The sequence below is a fragment of the Hemiscyllium ocellatum genome, chromosome 8, assembly GCF_020745735.1.
Source record: "Hemiscyllium ocellatum isolate sHemOce1 chromosome 8, sHemOce1.pat.X.cur, whole genome shotgun sequence".
NCBI lineage: Eukaryota > Metazoa > Chordata > Chondrichthyes > Orectolobiformes > Hemiscylliidae > Hemiscyllium > Hemiscyllium ocellatum.
Genome location: NC_083408.1, coordinates 43,119,798 through 43,142,677, shown reverse-complemented (window position 1 = coordinate 43,142,677; position 22,880 = coordinate 43,119,798). Strand labels below are relative to the sequence as shown.

The following is a 22,880-nucleotide window of genomic DNA, read 5'->3' as shown; positions in this document are numbered from 1 at the left end:
CATTGTAAATTTACAGAATATTTATTTTGCACTAATTAATGCAAAACACTACTCCTTCAATAGACAATTGATGGAAATCAGATTAAATTGAATTTTGGGCCTGAACAAAATTCCCATTTCCATGTAGCTCACCAGCTGTGGTTAGCACTGCTGCCTCACGGCGCCTGGGACCCAGGTTCAATTCCACCCTCGGGCGACTGTCTGTGTGGAGTTTGCACATTCTCCCTGTATCTGCATGGGTTTCCTCCGGGTGCTCTGGTTTCCTCTCACGGTCAAAAGACGTGCCGGTCGGGCTGACTGGCCGTGCTGAATTGCCCAGTGTCCAAGGATGTGTAGGCTAGGTGGTTTAGCCATGAGAGGTGTAAGGTTACAGAGAGAGGGTGTGATGCTCTTCGAAAGGTCGGTGTGGACTTGTTCTGATGGCATGTTTCCACACCAACCCTTCACAAGCAATTGCATGTATGCCTTGGGCCCACATCCATATGAAAAAGATGATGCTCGGTTTTGCTCCATAAGAACTGTGTTGAAGAGAGAATTTCGAGTTCTTCTAAATAAAAAACGGGACCAAGCTGTACTCTGCCGTCAATAGTTGCCTCATATAATTTTACGGCGCAGATTGTAATAACTGCTGTTTGAGTTTGGGTTCAAATGGACGCCGGGCGGGGTAAACATAATAAAGCACCAAGATAGCTGGGTTCGTGACCTCTCTGTGAATCAATCACAAAACCAAATCCTTCCAAAAATGCGAAGGTTCCCATTTGTTAAGAAATAGTTTGGAAATACAGTAAAGTCTTTACTGCAGGGAAATAGGCCCTTCAGTCCTTCACTTCCATGCTGGTCAACAAACACCCATCTAGATTAATCCTATTTTCCAGCACTCTTGTAGTCTTGTACACCTGTGTTTCTCCCTATCCCTCACAGTGAAATAACCAGATTTGGAAAAAGGTGCCTGGTCTCTTTAGCGCTAGGAACAGCTCACAAAACTGATGCAATTATGTTGTATGGCATAATAACTGGAAGCATCCATTTTTTCGAAGAGCTGAGCAGCAAGGTACACCAGAACTCTCCGTGATTAATTATCAAATGTTAGATTATTCTTCTGGGTTCCAAAACTTGACATTTTTGTTAAAATATTCATGGATTGGAATGAGATGCTCCTACGTTACAGGGTTCAGAAGAGATTTACTAGGATGCTGCCAGGAATAGAGGATTTGAGTTATAAGGAGAGCTGGGACTTTTTTCACTGGAGCATGAGGCTAAGGGGTGACCTGATAGAAGTTCACAAAACAATAAGTGGTACAGATAAGGTGAATGGCGGGTGTCTTTTCTCTATGGTGGGGATTTCAAGTTTTAGGGGCATTTTTTAAAAGGTGAGAGGAGATAGATTTACAAGGGACCTGAGCAGCCATTTCTTTTTAAACAGAGGGTGGTTCATGTGTGGCATGAACGTCCAGAGGAAGTGGTGGATGAGAGTATGGTCACAACTTTTAAAAGACATTTAGATTAAGTACACGAATAAGAAATGTTTGGAGGGATTTGCGCCAAGCCCAGGCAGGTGGGACTCGACTAATTTGGGATTATGGTCATCATGGACTGGTGGGATCGAAGGGTCTGTTTCCGTGCTGAATAACTCTATCACTCTACAATTTGGGGCTGTACTTATGAGACTCTACGTCATCACAGCTAAGTCAAAATATTATTACAACTAATGACACTTTAACTAAGACGACAATTTTGTGTATGTCATTGGATTTTTGCTGCATATTTTTATCAGGGGAAACATTCTTTTGCTTGCTTTCGAAAGTGCAGACACATTGCTGCCCCTCTCACAATCAGAAGGCTCCACAACTGTAAGTCCCCATGCAAATAAGTAAGGAAAAGAAGTTACTTCTTGATTTCTCTTCATTCAATGATCACACTTTCTCACACAAATAGCATCCGCTTTAAAGAGGAAATCCCCTGTATGTGGGCCAGTGCTGCTGTTGATCTCCACCCCAAGATTTTTCAGCTGTACAATGTTTAACTGCTCTCGAGATGGATTGGGTTTCTCAATCTCAACTGCTGTCCTGAAACCTGCTGCTTCCTAAACCACATTAAGATGTAAAGTTTGAAGGCTAGGGCCAAAATCTAAAAGCACAACCTCGAAGGATTTAATGGTTCATCTTTTATTTTAAATTCATGAGAGAATTCTGCCTAAATTTTTTTGTTTGCAGTCAGGTGCAGATCCACCATAATCTAATTGAGTGGCAGAGTAGGCCTGATGGACCAAACGTTTTATTCCTGTTCAAAACTCTCTGATGGCAGGTTTAAATCATAAGACCAAGTTGTACCTGCCCACACAGGTGCACTGATGGCTAAAACACCCTTTCTTTTCAAGGAGTTGTCTTCATTTACTTCGACACAGATAACACATTGGTAACTGACTAAGAATAGCACTTGAAAACAAAGCATGAGCATCTTTATACCAAGATTTCTCCACCTTTTTACATGAAGGCAGCTGGAGAATTGTTCCTCTGCCTGCCCGATGTTTACAGTGACAGCATCCTGGGGCTCTGAGGTCAATTTTGAAAGAATACGGGACATAATCCCATACTACTATACACTTGCCATCAGGTGAAAGCAGATGCTTTCTATAAGTATGGAGTTGCAGCCATCTAAGATCTCTCAAAGTTGGAACACAATTCCTATTTGCTTGAAGAAAAATAATGTCACCTCAAGAAGATCTGAACTTTTGTCTCAATGGCTAACTCCCTCAAAAAGCACAAATAAGACATTCCGGACTCTGAATGAGAAAATTGTGGGTTAACTCTAGTACAACTCCCTCAATTCCTCCATTAGAGTTCAAAGGAATGGATTTACACACCCCCAAGATTCAAAACAGAGTCATAGAGATGTACAGCATGGAAACAGACTCTTTGGTCCAACTTGTCCATGCCGAACAAATATTCCAACCCAAACTAGTCCCATCTGCCAGCACCCAGCCCATATCCCTCCAAACCCTTCCTATTCATATACCCATCCAGATCTCTTTTAAATACTGCAACTATACTAGCCTACACCACTTCCTCTGGCACTCATTCGATTCATGCACCACCCTCTGCGTGAAAAGATTGGCCCTTACATCTCTTTTATATCTTTCCCTTCTCACCCTAAACCTATGCCCTCTAATTCTAGACACCCCCACCCAGTGAAAAGACTTTGTCTATTTACCCTATTCATGCCCCTCATGATTTTATAAACCTCTATGAGGTCACGCCTCAGCCTCCAAAACTCCAGGGAAAACAGCACCTGCCTATTCAGCCTCTCTCTGTAGCTCAAATCCTCCAACCCTGGCAACATCCTTGCAAATCTTTGCTGAACCCTTTCAAGTTTCACAACATCTTTCCAATAGGAAGGAGACCAGAATTACATGCAATATTCCAAGGAGCAAACGTGCTCTCTCAGTTGGGTGACAATGCAGAATGGTCACATTCCTTATGTTTCTTCTCATTTCCAGTGAGCCCATTATTGCTGCTGCCTCCATACAGGCGAGTGGTTTTTGTGCCTTGCTTGACAATATCAGACAAAAATATAATTCAAGCTCAACTTTCATTACCTTAGCTTCGCCTCAAATGGCCAATGACCCAAATCATTCTTGGCAAGTAGACCGACAAAATAAAGCTAATACCTGGATTGGCATTCAGTTTCTGGGCACCTAAATTTTATCACTGATACAAATTACAATCAATCTTCCTAATTCTGTGCAACAATTTCTCTTTCCTTAGATTTATATGGTTCAGAGGTGCAAGATACCCAGTTTCTATAATAGGCTCAGGGTTGGTTTTTTATCTAAGTCATACTGAGAAGGAACATAAAGATTTATAATTCAATGAATTGTATTGTAATTGAAAAAATTTTGTATTATACTCGAAACAGCTGCCTAGTCAAAGGTTTACTGAAAGGACTGGGCTCCACAACAGACTGGAGAGATGAATAATTAAAAAAAAATCTAATACATGTTACTTTGGCAATATGTATTTTCGGTGAATTAGACTGGAGGCCTGTGACCAGTGGAGAACCACAAAGATCGGTGCTGAGTCCACGATTTTTCATCATTTATGTAAATGATTTGGATGCGAGCATAAGAGGTACAGTTAGTAAGTTTGCAGATGACACCAAAATTGGAGGTGTAGTGGACAGCGGAGAAGGTTTCCTCAGATTACAATGAAAACTTGATCAGATGGGCCAATGGGCTGAGAAGTGGCAGATGGAGTTTAATTTAGATAAATGTGAAGTGCTGCGTTTTGGGAAAGCAAATCTTAGCAGGACTTATACACTTAATGGTAAGGTCCTAGGGAGTGTTGCTGAACAAAGCTTCTTGAAAGGGTCTGGTTCCGTGTTGTACATCTCTATGACCTTTACTGATATTTCTCATTCCATTAAAGTAAAAACAAAAATATTGCAGATGTGGTTAATTCAAAAAGGAAAAAACAAAAAGAGCTGCAGAAACTCAGCAGATTTTACAGCGTCAGTGAGGTAAATGTCTGAATCTTGTTTCTAAATGTTTTAATTTTCAAGCAGGACTGTTCCTTGTTCTGTGATTCACACATTCTGGACAAATGCTTTATTTATTAACGACAATCATTGCTGCTCGCTTTGCCTTTTATCCCATGACACACTTGCCATCTAATCTTCCCCCTCCCTGCACGCAATCCCAGGACTTGTCCTTGATGATCCCACCCACTCCCCCCCCCCTTTCAAAGACGTAAAACTCAGCAAACATTCAGTTTCTTCAGTTCCAAAGAGCCATATTCGACTTGAAACATCAACCATTTCCCATTTGACAGATGTTGCCAGACCTGCTGTGTCCAGCACTTGCTGTCATTTCTGGAATTCCCAAAGGATTAGTGATGCCGTAACCTGGTTGGAAGCTCTAACACTGTAAATGTGGAGGTAATGAACAGCTGATTTGATTAGCTATCTTGCTGTCACTTGTAAAGACCAACTGAAACTGGAGGGACAATCAGGTTTGATGGACTGACCAACATTGACCATTTAGCACTATTACCTTTATGATCACAGCAGTATAGTAGTTACAGTACTGAACTCATGGGCCAGAGATTGAGAGCTCAAATCACAGCAAACCTGGTGGAACTGAAATTCGGTAAATCTAGCAAATTTGTGAAGGAAATTGTCAGTGAATACTGAAACATCAATGCTCAAAATGAATGCCCTGCAGGACTCAATAGCTCTATATTGTCTAAGTTGCAGGTCAGCAAGATAAAATCTTATTGCTTTTTGGACAACTGGAGATGAAGGATCAAAGCAGCCTTAGTGGTCAGATTCTGGAACCAATTTTTTTTACATATAAAAACATTAAAAACACAAACCTGAATACAGAATTTGGGGATAAAGTGCATAAAGTTCTCTCTAAGATGTCATATTTCTCTGGAGTAGGAGTGAAAACAATGCTGTGATGGGAAACTGATTCACCTGAAGGATGGAGGAATTTTTAGGTCTCTCCAGACACTGTGAAGCAGTTACTTAAAAGCATCAAACTGACCACCTTTAGGAAAACACTCATACCTTGCCTCCGAGGCTTAGACATCCCAACCATTGGGCAATGATTTATTTCTTTACGTATACAAAATGGTTACTTACTCCTATTGTTTAAGTGACTTTTTGTCACTTGATTATTCTGAAGGACGAAAGGTTCAATTCATTAGATGCAGAGAACTCTCATCACTCTGCTCCAACAACCACTGTACCCCAAGGCTGGTGTGATTCTGGTATCTTGGATTTTAAACAGTAGTGGAGTCTCCTGCGTGGCATTTCAACGAGGACAGCAAAGAGACCTTTGCCTGCAGTTGGTGTGTGTAATAAGGTAGCCAGACCATTAGATCTAATTAGTTTCAAACAACTGTCAATCAAAATCCCAATTATCCTAATGAAGAAGGTCATTCAATTACACTATAAAAATATTTATTAAGCATAATATACATTTCACGGATCCCTTAAATGACAAGTCATTAGAAAATTGTGCCAGTTAGGAAGGAAGATAATTTCTAACACTGAAATTCTCTGCCTCGACCTATTCTTGTACAGAAAACAATGATTAACCCATAGCTTAAACATTTGTATAGTTCTACAGGACTGCAGCACAGATAAATATATATCTGTAAATCATAATGTTTGTTTTAAAATTAGTTATAATAATCCTTATAATTCTGCTAATAGCTATAATTGCAAACTTGAACAATTCAAAAGATACCCAGCCAGTTGCATCTCTACCCACTTAATACCAGAGGAAAGTGGAGATAATCCAGCTGGAAGCTTGTGGAGCACATGAGGTAAACAGTTTAAACTCAGACAGGGCTGGTACTCTATCATGATTTATCCTGACCTCTATAATTTACAGCACTGCATCAAGCTGTGCCACTGAATTCCCACAGCTTCTTATTTCAGTGACAATATGAAAAAGACGATTCATAACCCCCTGCTGCAGTCAAGTGTCACGGACTGACATCTTGATGTATTTAAGCAGCATTCTTTTATAAGTAATATACTGACGTGGATTATGTACTGACACAATAGCTTCCATCTTGTCACAAAGCACAATCATTGATGCTTACCAAAACTAGACTAAACCCCCATATTACGAGGCACAGCACCTACATTTGGTACTGCAATATGACTTGCCTGACTTCCTATTATTCTTTCTCATTTTTAAAACACCAGAATAAAACTTCCATGATGTCTTACCAAACAGAAACACTGCAAAGTACTTCCAACAGTGGATCACCTCTGGACTGCAAGAAGCAGTTGTTCATCTAACTGCAGCAACTGTTCTGCACTCAAGCATTTCACAAACAGGAATACACAGCTGACCAGCTAATCTGTTCTTAAAGGCCATAGACCTGAAACATTAACTGGTTTTGTTGCTCCACAGATGGGAGTGGCATGCTGAGTATTACCAGTTATTTTCCCCTGTTTTATTTCTGCCTTTACAGTTACCAGTTGAGGGAATAATGAGGGTGCGATGCAAAAGGCCATGGTGACCTTTAGCTAAATGGAGAGAAAATGAGATGATCAACTCGGGCAGATTTATATAGGTCTTGAATGTGTATGCTTGCTTGTCTTTAAGTGATTCTTAACTACCATCAGTTGCACCAAACAAACCATACATCCAACAGATATTTACTAATGTTGGCTAATGTGTATTGAAAAAATTAACTTTCTCACAGTAATGACAGAAATTGTTGATGAGAAGTTGTGAAAGGCTTTGAAATTTAATATTGATCAATCTAATTGACAATGTGGAGTACAGCAAAATCTCAAAAGTTCTCTCAGATTCCATCCCTCAGGTTGATGTAAAAGAGGAACAATCTGGCTTTTCTGGAAAATGCTTGCCCATTGTCCAGCACTTCACCGATCCTAACCTATTCCATGAATAGATCTTTTGCCAGGACACTTGGGCCCTCTGAAATTCTCTTCCAATATAACCCATTGCTCTTCAATGTGCGGAATAGAAAGAAATGAATAGGTTTGATTGTCTTGAGTTTCAAAGTATAGTGGAATGACTTGACAACTCTCATCTGCATTTCTCAACTTTATCAACATGGTACCAAAATTAATATGTCTTTCAAATTTCACAGAGTTTTACAATAATGAGAAGGAATTGCCCCACAACGCAATGGAAGTGTGACTCATTCATAGCTTACTTGAGTATCTGAAATCACATCCAATTCATAAGCAAAATTAAACGCCGAAGAAAGCAAAAAGAACCAACTGGCTGCATAAAGATTTAAATTTACAGACCAGGAATGGTGAAAACTCCAGACATTTATTAGAAGTGACAAAAACTGCTTTGTCCTCTTCTCTGTGGCTCAGTGGAAAATAAGGACTGAGATCTAAATGATACATTGCTGTTGAAACAAAATATCCCATGCCTGTTAACAAAGAATGCCACATAAATTTGGTGTGCTAAAAATTATGCATGTTACTTTGAAAAAAAAGGTTTTCGATTTTCAAGAAAACAAAAATCCATCAACAAGTTGGTTTACAGATTGAAGGTAATTGGATAATTCAAAGGAGCATGGCCAACAGATTTGCACACTCCTTCTGACAGCACAGATCGTTAAACAGCCTGGGCTAAGCTGCCTGCAGCTGGCAGCAAAACAGACAATATGCTGGTAGGTCTGTGCAAGTACTGGAATCACACACAGTTACAAACAGACAGCGACAGTAGAGTGATCAGTTAGTTATCATCAGTGTAACATGTCTCCATTCTGTTTGAACAGCACATGCTTATAGTACCATTCCAATGTCAATGTTTCTCCTTCCCCAGACTGAGACCATCACGCCTGCTACACAAGTCTTAAATATGGAAAGTTCAGCTTTTTCTCATGTGAACAATCTCCCTGCACCAATAGACACAGCCCGCGAAAGTCATCAATCCATGTCAAACGCTGCAGATTCAAGCAACTGAATTCTGAAACAGGCCACTACACTTCATGGGCCCAACCCTCTGTGTAATTAATCTGTGATTGAAAATTCAGAATCTTGCATCCAACAATTAACTCAGCACAAACTTAATCTGATCCATCCTGGCCAATACTAAAGAGATCTGAATTAGCCCAGCTTGCGGTCTTTCCATCAGTGTGGGTTCAATTGCTCATTCTGGACACCTATCCCACAAGGGAAGTAATTAACTGACAAGCGCTTGTCACCTAACATTAAGCCAATGGATGGTATTTTGAGAAAGCGTTGTGACAATGATGCACACTGGCTTGGCCATTTTGGTTTTTCTATCAAATCAACTGAAGACAGAGTGCAGCATACATAAGCAGGGCTCAATAACCTGGCCTGTTGTGAAAAATTAATATATTCAGACTGCTTGTGTTTACAAAGTGCCAGAGATACAACAATGCGAGCTCCATAATTTGAGCGAGAAGGTTGCGGACTTAAGTTGCCTTCCAGAGACTTGAATGCATACCCCAGAATGATGCTCCTGCACTGCACATTCATGAGCTGATGGCATTTGGGGCAATTGTTTATCAAGGGTCACATTTAGCTACTCAACTGGACAAGTGGTCTGCAGGCAGGAATCAAACATGAGCAGGACATTTCTTCCAACATGAAGGTGAAAAGTAGCCCACCAACCAACATCACAAACAGATTCTTCTATAACGTGATAGTTATGTTCTTGGTGCACCCTGGCATGGTAGAAAAATGGTGCTTTAGAAACAGCACTGAGTTTTGGCGATGTAATCACTTTACAGCCAACACACATTTTAAAAGAAACGGTGTCCCCAATTTGTCAATCGCGTTACAGCGAATTCATGTTAACGAAACACACATTATAGTAGGATGACCCCTGTACTCTCTAGTCAGTTTTATCATTTACGTTTGCTGTGTGCACATTGACTGCTGTATTGTCCCACATTATGGTAGGGTGGGTTTTCCAATAGATGAAGATGCAGTCTCCAACGCTGACATTTGCTGAGATTATTGTCTACTTATCTTTTTGAAGCCTTGCAAGTCAGGGCGTTTGATCTGGTCTGGAATGACAAAGCCACAGCAAAGTGATCCCACAGGGATCAGGCAGTGGAACAACACGAAGGACTCCCATCCCTCTCAGCTGTTGTACCTGCACACATACTTAGATATCTCAAGCCTTTCAACAGGGGTAGCGAGTAGTGAGTGTGCCCGAGGCAGCATTGAATGAGGAAGTGGATGGTGGACTGGGACTTGGTAGTCAGGTTGAGGCAGTACTGGATCAGTAGGGTTTGGGGAGTCATTTTCAGAGAGTGGGTATGAGCTCTAATTGGGGCTGGGTGTGAGAAGTTAATCAAATACCAAGACTAAACAGTGTTCCAATTGTACAATAGATAACCAGGCAAGTCCTTCCTACTTAGAAACAAAAACAGAAGTTGCTGGAAAGGCTCAGCAGGTCTGGCAGCATCTGCGAAGAAAAATCAGAGTTAACATTCCAGATCTGGTGACCCTTTCTCAGAACTGATAGCAGCTAGGAAAATTGCAGTTTATGTGCAGAAGATAGGGTGAGGGCAGGAGGTAAGGGGTAAACGATAGTTTGGGATAGAGTTCAAAGAGCGAGAAGCACAGGTGAACAGCCAAAGGAGTGGATAATGATCTCAACAGGAGAGTGAATAACTGTTAATGAAGACTGTTAGTGGCTAACGATAGGTAGAGTGTAATGGCAGACTATGTGATAACAAGGCCTGGCTAGTGGAGTCGGGGGCTACGGCATGGGAGAGTTCAGGCCCTCAAATTATTGAATTCTATATCGATTCCGAAGGGTTGCGGGGTCCCCAAGTCAAAAATAAGATGTTATTCTTCCAGCTTGCGCTGAACTTCACTGGAACACTGTGGTAAGGCAGAGACAGAGATGTTGGCCTGGCAACAGAGTTGTGTGTTAAAGTGACAGGCAACTGGGAGCTCTCAGTTTTTTTTGCGAGCAAAACATTGATGTTCTGTGAAACAATCATCCAGTCTATGCTTCATTTTCCCAATATAGAGGAGAACCACATTGCGAGCTACAAATACAGTTGACTGGATTGTGTGAAGTGCAGGTAAAGTGCTGCTTCACCTGGAAGATATGCTTGGGTCCTTGAATCCAGAGGAGGGAAAAGGTAATGGGCAGGTGTTACACCTTTGGCAGTTGTAGGGGAAGGTGCCGTAGGTCTGTGGGAGGGTATTGGGAGTGAAGGAAGAGTAGACCAGGACGTCCAATGGAGTGGTCCCTGCAGAATGTGGACAATGGAGAGAAGGGAAATGTGCATCTGGTGTAACATCTCGCTGATGATCTTCTGGATGTGGATGCTGGTGGGATGGTAGGTAAGGACAAGGGGAATCCTATCGCTGTTGTGGGAGGGAAGACAGGGGATGAGGGGAGAACTGTAGGAGATGGGTCAGATCTGGCTGAGGTGCCTGTCAACAATGGTGCTGGGGAATCCTCAGTTGAGGAAGGTAGCGAACATTTTGGACTCTTCCTTATCAAAGTTGTCCTTATTGGAACACACGCAACAGAGACCGTGGAGTGGAATGGCAACTTCACAGGAAGCAGGGTGCGAGGATGTATCGTGCAGGTGGCTGTGGGAGTCAGTGGGTTTACAGTGAATATTGGTGGTCAGTCTATCTCCAAAAATGGAAACAGACATGTCGAGGGAGGGAAGGGAGGAGTCAGAGATTGACCAGGTGAAAGTGAGTGCTGGATGGTTATTGAAAGCAAACATCGATGAACTTCTCCACTTCTAGATGAGATAGGGAAGCAGCACCAAGAGAAAGGGTTGTGGGTGGGGTCCGGAATAGGACTGGAACAAGGAATGTTCCACGTACCCCACAAGAGACAGGCTTAACTGGAGCCCAGGCAAGTATCCACGGTCACCTGAAGAAAATGAGAGGAGTTAAAAAAGAATTTGGTTCGGGTGAGGACCACCTGGAGGAGGGTGGTGATGGGTGGGGACTTTGCCCCAGGAAGAAGCGGAGAGCCATGCGACTATCCTGGCAAGGGGTGCACGTGTAAAGTGATTGCACGCCCACCGTAAAAGAGGTGGCGGCTGCAGCCTGCAAACCAGAAATTCCAAAACAGGTGTAAAACATCAGAGGAATCACAAATGGATGTGGGCAGGGACTGAACCAGGCGGAAAAGACAGAGTCAAGTTAGGAAGAGATGAGCTCCGAGGGGCAGGAATAGGCTGAAGCAATGGGTCTGCTATGAATGAGCATACTCATCACTAACAGTTCCTTAGAAAGACATTAATGAATCATTTCCATCAACAATACTAAGCCTGAACTCACTGGTTCTTGACTGGCTCAAAAGAATTACAGTGGAAGTCCATTAATATGTGAATGTTGTAGCTGGATTGTGTTAATAGAAAAACTATTTTCTCCTATTCTTCACCTTCAAAATGAATGTTTACATGAATATTCACCTGTTTTCAGAGGTGTACAAGACCCTCATATTTAAAGGACGTTTGCAGTGCATCGACCCATGTTATAATGGACACCCACCTTGTTCAGGAGAAGATACCCTTGTTTCTACAATGGAGTGATGTAAGCAGGAAGAAACTATAAAGAAACAAGATCTTTCAAAAAATTACTCATTAAATATAAAAATTCATTAAAATGATCAGATACTTTAGACCAAGAAAAAAAGAAATGCATGTTTGAGGTTAATAAATAAAATAACAGAGACAAAATATAGGAAAGGGGAGTGAGCCTACTCTGTCATTCAACAAGATTGTGGTTGAACTGACTACTCTGCATTCTTGCCTATTCATGACAACCTCCCTGCCTTTAAGTAAAAAATGAGGTCTGCAGATGCTGGAGATCACAGCTGAAAATGTGTTGCTGGTCAAAGCACAGCAGGCCAGGCAGCATCTCTGGAATAGGGAATTCGACGTTTCGAGCATAAGCCCTTCAACCTCCCTGCCTTTATCAAGAATCCAGCTATCTACCGTGACCTTAAAAATATTCAATGATTCCATTTCCCCCACTTGACAAGAAAGAGCTCCAAGGGCTTACAACCCGCTTGAAAGTATTCCTCCTCATCCCTGCCCTTACTGGGCTGCCCCTGTTTTTTTAAACAGTGACTCCTAGTTCGATCCTTGGAAGAGGAAAATGTCCTTTCCATATGTATCCTGTCAAAACCCTTCAGGATGTTTCAATCATCTCGCCTCTTACTCTTCAAACTGGACTGGATAAAGTACTCTGTCAACGTTTTCTTTACAAGTCAAGCAGGCTATTCCAGGTATTAGTCTCGTAAATCTTATCTCAACTGCTTCAAACACATTCACATCCTTCCTGAAATAAGGAGGCCAACACTATGCACAGGACTCCAGATACAGTTGCAGCGATGGCCTGTATAATTAAGCTTAACCTTCCTGCTTCTGTATTCAATTCTCTTTCCAATCAACGATGACATTAGCCTTCCTAATTACTTACTGCATCAACATTCTAACCTTGTGATTCATGCACTTGGACCTCTAGTTTCCTCAGTTTCTCTGGAATCTCTAATCATTTTGATCATTTGCTTCTTCTCTTCCCCCAGTGTTAATTTTCCTATCAGTCTGTGTGTCAGGGACAAATTTAGCAACCATACACTGTTAAATTCAACCACACACTGCCCCTTCATTCAAGTCATTTACATAAATTGTAAAAGGTTGAGACCTCTGCATTGATCTCTGTGGTACAACATTCATTATATCTTACCAATCCAATAACGATCCTGTTTATGCTTCCCCTCTAATAGCCAATCTTATATCCATGCTAATATATTCACTTACACAACAAGCTATGGATTTTGCAATAACCTTTGATGTGACACTTTGTGAAATGCCTTCTGGAAATCTAAGTACAGTACATGTTACTCCTTCAAATAATTCAAAAAGATTGGATAAACATTATTTCCTTTTCCCTATGTTGATTCTGTCTGACTGAAATCGCCCAGTGTCCTACTATAATGATTTCAATAACACTTCTAACATCTTTATGACAAAGCTGACAGGCCTGTAATTTCCTAATTCTGTCTTCCTTTAAGAACAAAGGAGTTACATATATCCAAAGAGAACAATGAAACAAGAAAATAATCACAGGTAATATATTTCCACGTTTTAGCTTTTAAGCTCGACAAAGTCCATTGCAAAAATGGAAAAAGTCCTGTATGGTTAACCATACAGCCATTATTAATAAAAACGTTACAGGAAATTGTTGGAAGAAGCAACATTTATGGGAAATGTACTCAATTTGTTACTGCTGTTTGTATCCACTCCGACCAGGAAATCTGTTGTCATAGTTACAACACACTCATTCATCTTACACTATCCTCATACATCCACTGCAGCTCATGCAATTGCTCTGTGGTGTCCATTATCCAACCACCCTGAGCTTGACCCCTCTTTCTGCTCCCCTTCAATTTAGTCCCTGCAAGAGGTTGTTGTGGATAGGGAAGAATGCAGAGATACTAGTTCAACCACGATCTTATTGAATGACAGACTAGGCTCGAGGGCTGGAGTGGCCTACTCCAGCTCCTCTTTCCTATATTTGCCTCTGTTATTTTTTATTAACTTCAAATATGCATTTTTTTTTCTTGGTCTAAAGTATCTGATCATTTTAATGAATTTTTGATCTTTAATGAGTAATCTTCAATTCCGATCAAATGGCCAAAACACTGATATTTTAGTTTGCACATTTTTAAGGGCAGTATATATTTTTGAAATCAAGGACACAATTTGTTAAGCTTTAAAATGTTAGAATGACAAGAAGTAACTTAACTGATTGCTAATATTACAATAATTGGTGTTTTGATGTTTATTAGGAAAACATGCGTTTTCCCTTCAGAAGAATCAGATATGAGATGAAAACCAAGAGAAAGACCATCACCTATTTCCCTCGATCTGCTAACGTAAGAAGATCAAGACAAGTACACTCAGCTGGTCTTACAGTAGAAATGGATCATCACTGGGCAAAAATGAAGACTGCAGATGCTGGAGATTAGAGTCGAGAGTGTGGTGCTGATAAAGCACAGCAGGTCAGGCAGCATCCGAGAAGCAGGAGAATAGATGTTTCGGGCAAAAGCCATTCATCAGGAAGCCCTTCTGATGAAAGGTTTTTAACCTGAAACACCGATACTCCTGCTCCTCAGATCCTGCCTGACCTGCTGTGCTTTTTCACCATCACACTCTCAACTTAAATCATCACTGATCCGAATCCAAACTACATTGCTGCTTCTTGGTCCATGAGCCTTGATAAGCTTCTGGTCCACGGTTTGAATGTGCAACTCAATCACAACGAGATGATAATTGCAGAGGCACTGCTTATGATCCAAAATGACTGGAACATTGTCAGTTGTTGGAACATGACAATAAATTCTTTTGCACAAATTACTCTACCTTGTAGGTGGTGATAGCTCTCTGCGTGTGTGCAGTGATTAAAATGGAAATGGAATTGTTCTGGATGAATAAAAACAAAATTTGATTAATTGCCAAATCCAAAGGTAAACGTAGTTACTGCGTTTTCAATATACATTACAAGTGAGATAGTCACATATTTCCTCATTGGGCTGTGGGTGCAGGAGCAACAGAAGACAGTGATCTTTCACTAGCAAAGAACCTGTGAGTGTACAGTTGAGCTGTGAACAAATGACCTTATTACAAAAGACTGCTACTGTAACAACAGAAAGCATACATGCAAATAACACTAATGAAGGCCATTATATTCTCCCAATTACTGTCATGAACAAAGCAGCACTTCTCATTCTTATTTACTCCGGTGAGTGACTCATGTCTTCAAATAACTCCTTATATTCACTATTGTGCTTCTCTGTGAATATAGCCCCACAAGCGATGAACTTCTTTATCTAGCTTGAGAGGAATCTCTCATAATCCCTGGTTATCTTAATCAATGCTCCATTTGTATAGTTAATCCTCTTTCATTTAATCCTCCAATAAAGCTACTTGTCAGGACAATTTAATTTGCTACGCAGTTTGCTTCTTCCACCTGTACCAGATTATTATCTCCTACATCATGACATTATGGATATAATTACAACTCAAAAAAACAATACATATCAAGTTATAATTGAACACAAAGCATTACAGTTGTTTACTATCATTCAATATCAAAAACTGAGCACAGTACTGCATCGAAAAACATCATTGCCTGAACGAACAGATTTAAAGCAAGGTTGGAACTAACCTATTTAAACAAGCTCTGGTGATTTTTAAATTGTTGTTTTATAGACTACATGTCATTTTTTCAATTACACATCCCCCCCACCATACAGTGCTGATAAATATGTAAGAGTTCCTTGTTAAACAAAGAAAAACATTTACTTTTAAGCCTTGAGTGTAACTCGAGATTCGACTGCTATTGATTATTCCTCTGCTCCTGTCTTCAGAAATAAAATCTAAACTTAAAAGATTGCAAATGACATGTGTACACTCTGTTTCATATTCACAGACAGGATGTGGGTTTTGCTGGATAGGTTCAGCACTTATTACCCAATCATAACTGCCCTTCAGAAGGTGAGCTGAATGTCTGAACCACTGTATTCCATATTGTGTAGGTACACCTACAGTTATGTTGAAAAGAGAGCTCCAGGAGTTCGGCACAGCAACTGTAAATGAACAACAACATAGTTCCAAGTCAGGATGGTGTTTAGCTTGGAGGGGAAGTTATAGGTGTTGGCACACACATGCATTTGTTGCCTGTGTCTTGCTAGGTGCTAGTGGTTGTGGGTTTAGATATTGCTATTGATGGGGCCCGGTGGTTAATGCAATGCCCCTGAGTTGTCACTGGTATTGATGGAGTTGAAGATACAGTATGGGGTGCCAAGTAAGCAAGATACTTTGTTCTGAATGTCAAGCTTTTTATAAAGTTGTTGAAACTGAACTACTCCAGGTAAATGAGGGGTATTCCATCACATTCCCAACCTGTGCCTTGTAGATAGTGGACAGGCATATAGGGAGTTAGGAGATGGGTTCCTCACCAAAGAGCTCCTAGCTTCTGACCTGCTCTTTTAGCCACAGTATTTATTGGGGCATTTACAGTATTTATCATGGCATTATCTATTGGTAACCCCACAGAATGTTGCTAGTGGGAATTTCAGGAGGAATGAAGAAGGGCTTATGCCCAAAACTTCGATTCTCCAGCTCCTCAGAAGCCGCCTGACCTGCTGTGTTTTTTCCAATCCACTCTCGACAGTGGATATTTCAGCAGTGGTAATGCCAATGACTGTCAAAGGCAATGGTTAGATTCTCTTTTGATGGAGATAATCAATGCCTGTCACATATGTTTGTGAATGTTACTTGCCATGTCAAAGCTGGAATGTTGGCCAGATCTTGCTGTATACACACTCTGACTAGTTCAAGGGGGTGGTGGTGGAGGATTGTTTTTCAGACTGGAGGCCTGTGACCAGCAGAGTGCCACAAGGTTCAGTGCTGGGTCCTCTACTTTTTACATAAATGATTTCGGTGTGAGCATAAGAGGTGCAGTTAGTAAGTTTGCAGATGACACCAAAATTGGAGGTGTAGCGGACAGCGAAGAGGGTTACTTCAGATTACAACAGGATCTTGACCAGATAGGCCAATGGGCTGAGAAGTGGCAGATGGAGTTTAATTCAGATAAATGCGAGGTGCTGCATTTTGGGAAAGCCAAACTTAGCAGGACTTCTACACTTAATGGAAAGGTCCTAGGGAGTGTTGCTGAACAAAGAGACCTTGGAGTGCAGGTTCATAGCTCCTTGAAAATGTTTGGTATGCTTTCTTTTATCGGTCAGAGTATTGAGTGCAGGAGTTGGGAGGTCATGTTGCGGCTGTAAAGGACATTGGTTAGGCCACTGTTGGAATATTGCATGCAATTCTGGTCTCCTTCCTATCGGGAAGATGTGGTGAAACTTGAAAGGGTTCAGAAAAGATTTACAAGGATGTTGCCAGGGTTGGAGGATTTGAGCTATGGGGAGAAGCTGAACAGGCTGGGGTTGTTTTCCTTGGAGCGTCGGAGGCTGAGGAGTGACCTTATAGAGATTTACAAAATTATGAGGGGCATGGATAGGGTAAATAGGCAAAGTCTTTTCCCTGGGATCGGGGAGTCCAGAACTAGAGGGCATAGGTTTAGGGTGAGAGGGGAAAGATATAAAAGAGACCCAACAGGCAACTTTTTCACACAGAGGGTGATATGGGTATGGAATGAGCTGCCAGAGGAACTGGTGGAGGCTGGTACAATTGCAAAATTTAAGAGGCATCTAGATGGGTGTGTGAATGGGAAGGATTTGGAGGGATATGGGCCGGGTGCTGGCAGGTGGGACTAGATTGGGTTGGGATGGACGGGCTGGACCAAAGGGTCTGTTTCGATGCTGTACATCTCTATGACGTTTGAACATTGTGCAATCATTAACAAAAATTTCACCTTCTGATGGAGGGAAGGTCATTGATGAAGAGCTGAAGATGATCGGGTCTAGGACAGTAAAGAATTCCTGCAAACAATGGCCCGGTGCTGACATGACTGACCTCCAACAACTATAACCATCTTCCTTTGTTCTGGGTATGAGTACTACTTTATGAGGATATGCCATGATTCAGACCATAGGTTTGATGTTCTTTTACCAACAATATTGTCAGGGCTCAAATGAGAAGTTGCCCACTTTGGTGGCCAAAACAGGAAGGCAGATTATTATCTGAAAGGTGGCATTTTTAGAAAAAGTTGAGGTACAATAAGACCCGAGGGTCATGGTGGAACAGTTGCTGAGGGTTGGCATGAGGGTACAGCAGGCAGTGAAGAAAACTAATGGTATGCTGGCCTTCACAGTGACAGGATTTCGGTCCAGGAGTAGGGATGTTTGCTGAGTTATATAGTGCCTTGGTGAGACTACAGCTTAGGTATTGCATTCACTTTTGGTCTCCTTGTCGAATGAAAGAGTTTTTTGCTATTGAGGGAGTCCACAAAAGTCTGATTCCTGGGATGGCAGGACTAACAATATGAATAAAGATTGGATCATTGGGCTTGTATTTACTGGAATTGAGAATGAGGGGAGCATCTCACAGAAACGTATAAAGTCCTGATGGATTTGAGCAGGCTGGATGCAGGAATAATTATTCCAATTTTGGAGAAGTCCAAAACTAGGGGGTCACAGTCTAAAATAAAGGGTAAGCCATTCAGGAGACTGAGATGAGGTTCACTCAGAGTTGCGAACCTGGGAAATTCTCTCCCGCAGGAAGCTGTTGGGGCCAGTTTATTAGATACATTCAAGAGGGAGATGGATGTGGCCCTTGCAGCTAAAGGGATCAAGGGGTATGGGGAGAAAGCTGGCGTGGGATATTGAAATTACATGATCAGCTATGATCATATTGAATGATGATGCTGCAAAAGCTATGGAAACATAGAAAATAGGTGCAGGAGTATGCCATTCAGGCCTGCACCAAGTGTCTTCAGTCATTTCTTGAAATCAACTGGACTGGATGGATCACGGAATCAAAACTGGAAACGGTTGCAAATGCTTTAACTCTGTCTTCTACACTAATGTGCTGAGACACCTTATCATTGAGGACAGAGATATTTGCAGAACTACCTCTTCCCGCTGGGTTGTCTATAATTGTCCACTACCATCATGAACATGACAGGACTGCCAAGCTTTGACCTCATTCTGTTGATCAGTTGATCGCTCAGCTCCATCTATCACTTGTTGCTAATGATATTTGGCATGCAAATAGCCCTGCTTGGTAGCTTTTACCAGGTTGTCCCCTCATTTTTAGCTATGCCTGGTGCTGCTCCTCCTGCCCTCCGACACTCTCCATTGAACCAGGGTTGGTCACCTGACTTGCTGGTAGGGGTGCGGAAGGGAAAATGCTGCACCCTGGAATTACAGATTGTGGTCAAATACAATTCTGATGCTGTTGACGACCCATAGCGTCTCATGGATTCCCATTTTTGACTTGATAAATCTGATCAAAATTATCCATGGACTTAAGGAAACAGGGTGTTCCGTTTCAGTCTATCAATTACATTTTCTGTCTCCTCAGTTCCAAAGAAAACAAACCAAAAATTTTTTTTTTTTTCTTTGCTCATTTCACTCTTAGTACACCAATAGGATCACTTGCAACTGGGTTAAAGCCAGCAGCTGTGGCTTCTAAGCCTATCAATTTCAGAGTTAACATTGCTCATTCAACTTGCATTGGCTGCTTTTTGTAATGACAGAGTTTGTCACTTCAACCTAAAGCGGTGTTATCAAACACTTTGGCTGTGCTGCTAGGTTCTGGAGTTTAAGGTTACATTCCTCTGCTCTCTAGGTTCTCACAGAAATTGAAAAAGGTTTTGATTTAATCAACTCATTTTAAAATTCACAGCCATCAATTAACTTGGTCTTCACTGGTCATTACCTGATCACATAAGAGTCTCATTGGGTGGCAGACAAGATGGCGGACCATGGGCCTAAATGAAACCAAATTCTGACAATGGCTTCAACACACATCACCACTATGATTAACTAAATCCCCTTCGCATCTCCAAACCCATCAGCAATGACAGCAAAAGAGGCCACCTTGATTCCTTCACTTGGAATGAGCTATTTTTTTCTGAAATGGTTATATGAGAACTTTTTTTTAAAACTTTGCTCCAAACTATAATCTGACCCTTTGTTGTCACTCCCAGGGTATTTGATCGGAGATTCCAAAGAACAACAAAAACAGAAAATGTTGGACAAACTCAGCAGTCTGGTGGCATCTCAGAAACAGAATTAATGAGTTTTGAGAAGATTTGTAGCTCAGGTTGAGGTTCTGGATGTAGGTTTGCTCATTGAGCTGGAAGGTTCATTTTCAGATGTTTCGTCACTCTACTAGGTAACATCTTCAGTCAGCCTCAGGCAAAGCACTGCACATGATTCCTGCTTACTATTTATATGTTTGAGTTTCGTTTACATCACCAACCCAAAGAAACCCAAACATATAAATAGAAAGCAGGAATTTTCAGCAGTGCTTCACCTGAGGCCCACTGAAGATGTTACCTAGTAGATTGACGAAACATCTGAAAATGAACCTTCCAGCTCAGCGAGCAAACCTACATCCAAAACAGAATTAACATTTAAGAGTCCTGAATGATTCTTCTTCAAATTAACTCTATTTCTCTCTCCACAGACAATGCGAGATCTGCTGAGGTTCTCCAGCACGATTTCCGGCACCAGTAGCATTTGGCTTTTATTTAAGATTCCATGCTATACACTCCCCTTCCGGGTCCCAGGCATCATTCACATTCTTGTGCGAGGGCAGACCTCACGCCTCGGATGATTTTGGACTGGGGTGTACAAAGATAAAAATCACACAACACCAGGTTATAGTCCAACAGGTTTATTTGGAAGCACTAGCTTTCGGAGTGCTGCTCCTTCATCAGGTGGTTGTACAGAATAAGATCGTAAGACACAAAATTTATCGGAAAAAGTTTACAGTGTAATGTAACTGAAATTATACATTGAAAAAGACCTGGATTGTTTGTTAAGACTCTCATCTGTTAGAATGAACATGTTGGTTTCAGTTTTTTCATATGTAAATCGCATAACTGTTTGAAAGTTACATTCTCAAGTGAACTTTAACAATAGGTGCCATGTCGGTCCAGATAATGCATTGAAGGTGTGAGGTGCCCTGTGTGAGGCTGTCTGTGCCCCAATGTTCATACCAATTCTTTTTTTTAAAGATATTTTTATTAGAAATTTAATATTTTGACAGATTTACAAAAATAAACAGAACTTTCAAGCACAAACATTAATATAAAAATAGATCTTAAATATATAATCATCAAAATTCAAAGGAATGATACTAAAGAAGAAAGAAAAACAATGAAACTCAGTTAACTACTAATCTAATCCACAATTATCCAGAGTGTATAGTTGAGTCACTTACATCCTTCAAACAAGAGAAAATGTTCTCTAATACACTCATAACAGTATAATAAAAAGGAAACTATTTCCAAACAATAAGAACAAAAAAAATAAAACATGTTTGAATGGAGATCCTCCCCCTTGTTCTCAGGGGGCCTTACTTCCTTTCTAAAGGTCCACCATATCCTCTCCCAAACAGTGTCCCACCCTTGACCCGGGCGCTCCTTAATAGGATTTAGATATAATACTGAGCTAGAGTTAGCAGTGAGCGCCCCACCCATACCTGAGTATATCTGATAGCATCAATGCCACATACAAACACACATAACTATAAAATTACAACTCCAACAAATTACAGTTAAGTATAATAACATAAAATAGCAAGGGAAGACAACCCTGCTCCCAGAAGCAAAAGTAAAATAGAGTAAAGTATCCACTTCTCCCCACGGAGTGTGGAAGAGGCAAGCCAACATAAATTGTCTCTTACAATTTATTTAAACGAGTCTAAAAGTTCCTTAGCCTCTTCTGGTGATCTAAAATTATACTCGATCCTTCGTGGTTAAAGCATAACGTCGCTGGGTAGCATAAGGTGTATTGAATATTTAAGTTCCTTAGACATTTCTTCACCTCATCAAACACCTTCCTCCTTCGTGCCAAAGCCGGGGAGAAGTCCTGAAATAACATAATCTTGGATCCTTCATGGATCATGGCTTTAGGATCCTTTCCAAGATTTCTGGAGGCATCCAGGAGTATCTGCCTCTCCCTATAACTCTGCAGCCGGAACAGGACCGGGCGTGGGCGCTGGTTTGGGCCAGATCCGCGTACTGCGACCCGGTAGGCCCACTCCACCCTTACCCGATCAGTTTCAGCCCCCAGGTTTAAAAGCTGGGGCAGCCATTGCTCCAGAAATACTGCTAACTGTCCCTTCTCTTCTTGTTCAGGGAGGCCCAGAAGACGGATATTCTTTCTCCGATTTCTATTATCCAGGTCATCCATGTAGATTTCAAAGGCCCGGACTCTCTGCTCCAGAGCTCGCACCTGTTCTGCAGCTGTTTGTGCTGCAGCCTCGGAGGTCGTGGCCTTTAGCTCTGCCCCCTTCACTCGGCCCTGCAGTTCCTCAATAGCCTGGCTGTGCTTTTGTAACTTTTCTTCGAATGAGTTCCATCTCTGTCTGGATTCTGCGATGAAATTGACGAGTGTCGTTTCCAGCCTGGCAATCATCTCTTCAAGGCCTGTTTTTACATCAGCTGCAGCCGGAGGAGGAGAGGAGGGTGGGGGAGGGGTCTTTGTTTTCTGAGAGCTGCGGGATCCCTTTGGTTTACTCATTATCCACTTAATATTAAACTGCTTAAATATAATAGTAAACAGCTAATTAAGGTTAGAAAATTTTTTTGGGTGGTTTGGTAAGTGTGGTGGGGGTGAGTAACTCACTTTACCCAGGTTTTGGGAAGAGCACTGTAAACTCAAGACTTGCTGAGTCGCCGCCATCTTGGATCTCCCGTTCATACCAATTCTA

The 22,880-nt window shown here is 41.4% G+C and overlaps 1 protein-coding gene across 12 annotated transcripts in view; it reads right to left on the bottom strand.

Annotated features, from left to right (window-relative positions):
* Nucleotides 1-22,880, bottom strand: part of LOC132818134 (alpha-(1,6)-fucosyltransferase) — a 752,369-nt gene that overhangs the window by 253,882 nt on the left and 475,607 nt on the right. The window lies entirely within an intron of this gene.